General features: G+C 47.8%; 1 long non-coding RNA gene across 1 annotated transcript; it reads right to left on the reverse strand.

The window, feature by feature from the left end:
* Positions 1-504: 504 nt before the first annotated feature.
* Positions 505-2,418, reverse strand: LOC139047003 (uncharacterized). Its single transcript, XR_011507035.1, has 2 exons — positions 2,275-2,418; positions 505-630 (listed from the first exon to the last, which is right to left on the reverse strand). It is a non-coding gene; the product is annotated as an uncharacterized lncRNA (long non-coding RNA).
* Between the last annotated feature and the right edge of the window lie 4,213 nt (positions 2,419-6,631).

The raw sequence follows: 6,631 nt of genomic DNA on the forward strand, positions 1-6,631 counted from the left end.
TCGACGCTCACCGCGTCCGATGCGGGGCGCGTAGTCGCTGCGCCTTAGCAAAGCCACCTAGAAACAGTCTCTGTAGCACGCCGCAACCATAGAGAAAGAAAAAAAAGTTAAGAGTGGACACTCCCATACACCTCCAGCGGCCCAATCGACCCTAGCGCGCCTGGCGGTTGATGAGAGCAACTGGCCTGCACTTCCTGTTACGGTTTCGCTGGCGCGAAATTTGGATTACCCCCCGTAACCGACGTTGGGCTTTAGCGGAAGCTTGTCATTTCAGACCACTTTTCGTCACCCAAATGGCAACGCTTTTATTTCTCGCTTTGATTTAGCGATTCACTCTTTTGACTAGTTCAATATTTGGTGTGAATTGAGGTAGTGACGCAATTTTTATTTCGATTAAGTTGTAACAGATGGAGATAGAGGTAATCATAATTCACTACGGCTTTATCCATCGCGCTTGTCTTCTGTGTTCTGGTACAAGCGCTCATATGTATCAAAGAGACAGAGTTTCCGCAATGTTTTTATTCCAAGTCAAGATAGGCTTTTTCTGGGTTCTGCCGTTGTCAAAGCACCACGACACACAGCAGTAGCTGCCGTGGCTTGGACCGCCGGACGGCATGGCATCAGCACGGTCTGAAAATATCGATAAGTGCACGCTTCGTTAATTACCAAAAACATATGTACACGTCATAACTGTACCAGGAAACCGCTTTGAATGAATAGCGAACCGATGCACAATATAAAACGACCGACACATCCTGACCTCTGACCCATATAACCCGGACTTACAAGGAGAAATGTTAATACCCCGTACAGGGGTGTTCAAAAGTTCCCAGGCCGCCATCCTATTTAATCCCATGGAGGGCATCGCGGCCTGTGAAGTTTTGGACACCCCTGTACGTACTTAGTATAAGGAGTACATTGGTAGGCAAAATAGCAGTTCACATAAGCGTGATAAAGATACATTCGAAACGTCCAAATAAGAGGCCTTTGTTGAAATGCGCGCCACGCCACGCCTACGCGACAATACGTTGTGCAATGTCTTCGCCACCAAAAAATGATAAGGAACCGAAAATTATTAGAATGCGTAGTACTTCCCAACACGGCCGCCGCAATAAGTACATGCAGTAGTCATTGGTGACTTTTCCCCACCGTTACTTTTCTGTGTAAACAATCCGCACGGACGCATACACCAGCGTCCGTCCGTGCGCCATAGATACACACCTCGCTAAAGTACCAAACGCAATAAGCTATGCTCGCTGTTTATGTCACATGCCATTGTTTGCACGCAATATCGTTAAAATATTCAGGAGCCCTTACTCTATAAGGGAAACGACCCGCCGTGGTTGCTCAGTGGCTATGGTGTTGGGCTGCTGAGCACGAGGTCGCGGGATCGAATCCCGGCCACGGCGGCCGCATTTCGATGGAGGCGAAATGCGAAAACACCCGTGTGCTTAGATTTAGGTGCACGTTAAAGAACCCCAGGTGGTCAAAATTTCCGGAGTCCTCCACTACGGCGTGCCTCATAATCAGAAAGTGGTTTTGGCACGTAAAACCCCAAATATTATTATTATTATTATAAGGGAAACGAGCAAGCAAAACTTGGCTACAGCGTGCCTAACGTCCTGCTTTCTTTATTTAGGTAGCGCCCGTCCCCGGAACGCCGTTTTCGGTCTGAATCAGCGTGGCGTCTTTTATCTTCTTTCCAGCGTTCGTCAGCCTCTAGAACGGGCCAACGAAAAGACTGTCAACCGTGAAGCGAGCATTTAAACGCGGTTTAGGAATTCAATTTTCTCGAAACCGGAATTTTCCTGAAATGTGCAATTCATGATATTGACCTTAAGCGTTGTCCAGCAGATCGTTTTTAATCCGCCAAAACGAACTATTTCAATGGAACGCCGATACCACGGTTATCGCAAACAGCGCTGGGCAAGAACGGTTTACCCTCGCAAACCGAGACGCAGCGTCTCGATGGCGTCTGACAAGCTGCGAATCGCAGTGCAGTGCACAGCCGTGAACCGGTGCAAGTTAATGGCAGCTTCGCGTCGTTTGATTATATTCACGGAACGCAACCAACAAAGATTATGCCGTTCTCGGTGGGGATAGCAAGAAAGTACAGCTAGTACAGCCCTCTTGCTACGCGTTTCTTGAGGGGGCATGCTTTTCGCATTGTTCGCGTCTAGCCGCCTCATATAGAGCCGCAAACTGCTTCTTTTAGCGAACCTCGTCGCGCTCACAAGTCAATTACTCCAAGCTTCGCTTAAAAACGTGACTCACCTTTCTCACACACAAGAACACCGCCGCAGCCGACGTTCACGAGACGTTCCCGCTGGCACGCCGCTGGTGTCGTTGATTTCTTCTCGATGGACGAATGGTGATTGGTGTTGATGGCAGTACGAATGAAGAACAAAAAGCACGGAAGGTGTCTTCGATAAATTCTGTGTTTATGTATCAGAAACACGCCAAATTTGGGTGTATAATTATTATTTTGCAAAGCGATTGAGCAGAATTCATTACAACATTTTCTTTTATTGCGACTGCGTCCCCTGGCGTTTGATGAGAGCATTAGTTCGTTACGTAGCCGTGACGTAGTTCCTGAGGCCAGATTTCTCGGAGTGTCCGCTCTTAGTCTTTTTCCTTCTCTATGCCGCAACCTTCGCTTCTCATTCCAACGAGCAGCTCTGTTTCCAGGAGGCAACTCACCTCGTGAGTGTCTAGCACAGGCAAGCGCAGCTGCTTATATACCGCCGCGACGCCGCGAGCGACGGCGCGAGTTGGAGCCCCGTTTCTCCTCTGCCGTGACGTCACGGTGTCACGTGGTCAGCCTTGAAGGTGACGCTGCGAGCGACGGCGCGAGTTGGAGCCCCGTTTCTCCTCTGCCGTGACTTCACAGTGTCACGTGGTATTGAAGGCGACACCGCCGCGCCTGAGAAGCTGGGTTGAGCTCTAGTAATATGCTTGGCATAAAAAATTGGCTCCCTGACAAATGGGCAACCTTTGGTTGCCGCTAAGCGGGCCCTTCATTTAAAAAGACGCGCGTAATCGCCACGTTGACCAAGGAGGCTGGTGCTGACATTGACATGCAGCGCTCGCATCTTCAACGACATTCAGTAGCTGCAGCTTACTCCTTGCAGTGCATCCCGGGAGTTGCACAGCGCGGGTACCATTTCCGTTCCTGTCGCCAAAGAAAGCATCGCTGTACCCATGGCTGCGCCTATTTACATTGAGTAAGCCTCCGTCGCTTGGCTGCCGTCGTCAAGGCTGTAGCAGACGATCCGCAATCTAAGGCGGAAGTGGGCTGTTGGTTTGAAGAAACGTCTGCATTCATTGCATTTGTGTATATATTTTTAAGGGTACGCAAATCACTATGCATACGTATGCTAATAAAATAAGCCTAACGAAGCGGCATGTTTTGAGCATTCCCCGATGACGTTCCTTGGGCGGCCGATCGGATAGCTCGCCCGAGTGACGTCACTCACCCTCGCTCGTAGCTTGGGAAGAGCGTATGAAAGCGCAGGAGTTGCGACGCGATCTTTTTTTACAACTTTATGATAAATTGCACTTGCAACACGAAGTGCTTAAATTTGTTCCATAATGATCCGATGTGCCTACCCTACCGATGCAGCATATGGTAATACAGAATCGTCAGAATTTTTTCAGGGCCCCTTAATGTATGACAATAAATAAAGCAGGAATACATATAAATAACAACCCATAGCACGGTGCTTTTTAATGCAAGTTTAGTGCAAACAATGACGACATGGACAAATAGGACATGTTTTTCCAATTGAATTGGCGCAACCACTTCTAAATAAAGAGAATCTGTAATCATCGTTATTTAAATAAGGTAGTACTGACCACTAAGTTAACGCAACGCGAGGACTTGTTATATTTCCATGTGGAGCATGGCTAATACTGGGTACGGGCCATTTATAGGCCTTTTCACTGTTTACAAACATGGGCTATGGATGGCGTCCGGTTTTGCTCACTGACGTAGTCCTCGAAATGTAGCGAGCAAGAAAAGCATTAGCCGCTCTGTCGAGTAGCAGGAGTGCGTTGAAATCCACACATTTCAACACTTTTCCTCTGTACATAACGACAATTTTACAAGATTGCCGTAAGTTATACGAGAAGCATTATGTATTATTCCTTAAGGCGTAATGAGCATGTATTTTATCTCAAAACTAAAAAATAGACATTCCGCACACCGGAAGAACTTAAAAACACGCTTTTGATGAGGCCTGTGACCGGAAGTTTCTAGGGGCACCTCTCCCGCTGCTGTTACCGCGCTAGTGAAACCGCACAGATTTCCAAATGTACTTCCGATTATGCACTCTGAATGCTTTGGAACGATAAGAGTTAATTTATAACTGTGTAGAACTGTCCAGCTGGCACTAGCTTTGCTGCAGAGTTAAAGAATGTTCGTAGAGTGAATCTTATGCTAAGTACAGCAAGAAAGTTGCCATGCATGAGCTAGACATACGGAACACATTTCCTATACCTGAACACATTAATAGCTTGTGCCTATATTATACAATAGGACAAAAGACTTACCCCCGTATTCAGAAATGCAACTTGAGTCGAAGCCCATGCTTGACTTGGTTTAGATGACGCCTGGCGATAACGTGCATAAAGACGCTCACTGCGTTTCCTTCGGCGCGTTCACGATAGGCGTCACTTAGATCAAGTCAAGCATGGGCTTGAACTTAAGTTGCATTTCTGAATACGGGGGTTAAATTTGCTTGGCTAACTTAAGTGTCGAAAATGCGTGTCCGGAAGTGCCGGAAGTTTAGAACGCACTGCTGCCTCAGTGCGGACAAAAACAGCATAATGGCAGCAATTCACGGCTGCTGGCGGAGCCAGACGTGCGATGCAATGCTACGTGTTTTCTACCTTCATCGCTCTCGGCAGTTTTCCTGGGTACTTGAGTGAATTATGCCTTCAGAAATTGCTAGAAAGTTGTAGAACGTTAACATGCAGAAACCGGGAATATGGAACACTGTTCGAAGCGCATGCCTTTCATGTCATTGTATTCAGCAAAATCACCAGAATCAAATGGAACTGAATTCCCGGCTTCCAATTATACAACGCTATTCCGGGAGTGCTGCGATTATAGCGACCGATGTTCGTCGATCAAGAAAATCACCATTTTATCGCAATAGCGATTATACGGATCCTCGATGCGCATGCATACCCGCGTTGCCGCTGGCGGTGGGTGCGGTGGCGTTATCTGCAACGAAATTGCGGACGAAACTGCTCGATTTGCGCGCGGATTTTTATCGATCCTGCCTCCAAGGATAGACTCTGCAAGAAAACTTCGTACATTTGGAAGCCAGCGCGCACCACGTAACTTCAATGCGCTACGCTTCAGACATACCAAACTTCATTCCTGGAACCCTACGTTCACTATTCCACTACCATCAGCACTTTACCAGAGAGGCTCGACCATGTTAAAAAACTATAGTAGTGCTTGGCGTTCCTCAATTGCGGTCGGAATAGTAGCAGCCGAAACCGCAGCCCGAGACCACTGCGGTGAAGAGGAAACTACTGGTCACATTTTGCGCCCAATGACTGTAGTTTTGCGTGTGGATACGATGGCTAAACGCTACTTTTAACAAAGTGTATTGCGGAATAGATAATTATTCAATATCGTAAGTGAGTTATCATGGCATTAATAGAACATGGGAAACCTTAGTGCGTTTTTTCGCGATCCACCGGTCTCTGCGAACGCCTATGCAGTGCTTCCGCGGAATAGATAATTATTCAATATCGTAAGTGAGTTATCATGGCATTAATAGAACATGGGAAACCTTAGTGCGTTTTTTCGCGATCCACCGGTCTCTGCGAACGCCTATGCAGTGCTTCCTGTTTTCTTATATGACTTGTTGCTTTGTTATATTCCAGTAGTAATTATGCGAACGCTCGACGCACATTCCGCGCCCTTGGCGTCGCCGTCGTAGTGCTGTCCTGCTTGTGGATGCGCAATCGCGGATCGCGCGGGTGGAGGTTTAGAGCACGTTTAGAGGCTCTAGAGAGACGAGGAGTGCGCTTCGCTGCAAAAACGACTCAGAAAAGTAAACATACTCATAGCGCTCCTCGCAGTCGGCTCGCTAACTGGGGCACAGAACTGGTTTTGTGCCTTCCTCTGCTGGCAACCGCATTGTGCTCCCGTACAATGTAAGCGTAGTACCTAGCGGACAGCTTATTCTGGCGAGAGAAAGAGAGAGAGAAGGGAGGAAGGAAAGGCAAGGGAGGTTCGCTCCTTGCTTCTGTTTTCCAGCCTCAGGTTCACCGCACTTCGTCGAGTTTGGTAGCGTACACGTGGGGATGCGGTTTGAGGAGCGGCACTGAAAGTAAATCCAAGCGGGCAGGTGTGTCACGTCGCCAACTATACCGGCTAGCCAGCGCAAATGCAAGTGCTTGCACTTAGGCTAATTCCGGTAGCGTTTGCTAGCAAGTTTAGTTTCTTGGAACAGATGCGTGATGGGGGAAGAGGGGTGGGGGCGGGATCACCATAGCTTCCACTAAGTGCGACTGTTTTGCATTTGGCCAAACGCTGTACTGGCAAAAAGAAAAGTTTTACTTTGCTGTTGTGAATCAGACGTTTGTGCATTTTGTTTCTTCCCGAGCTATA

The sequence above is a fragment of the Dermacentor albipictus genome, chromosome 6 (assembly GCF_038994185.2).
Source record: "Dermacentor albipictus isolate Rhodes 1998 colony chromosome 6, USDA_Dalb.pri_finalv2, whole genome shotgun sequence".
Taxonomy (NCBI): domain Eukaryota; kingdom Metazoa; phylum Arthropoda; class Arachnida; order Ixodida; family Ixodidae; genus Dermacentor; species Dermacentor albipictus.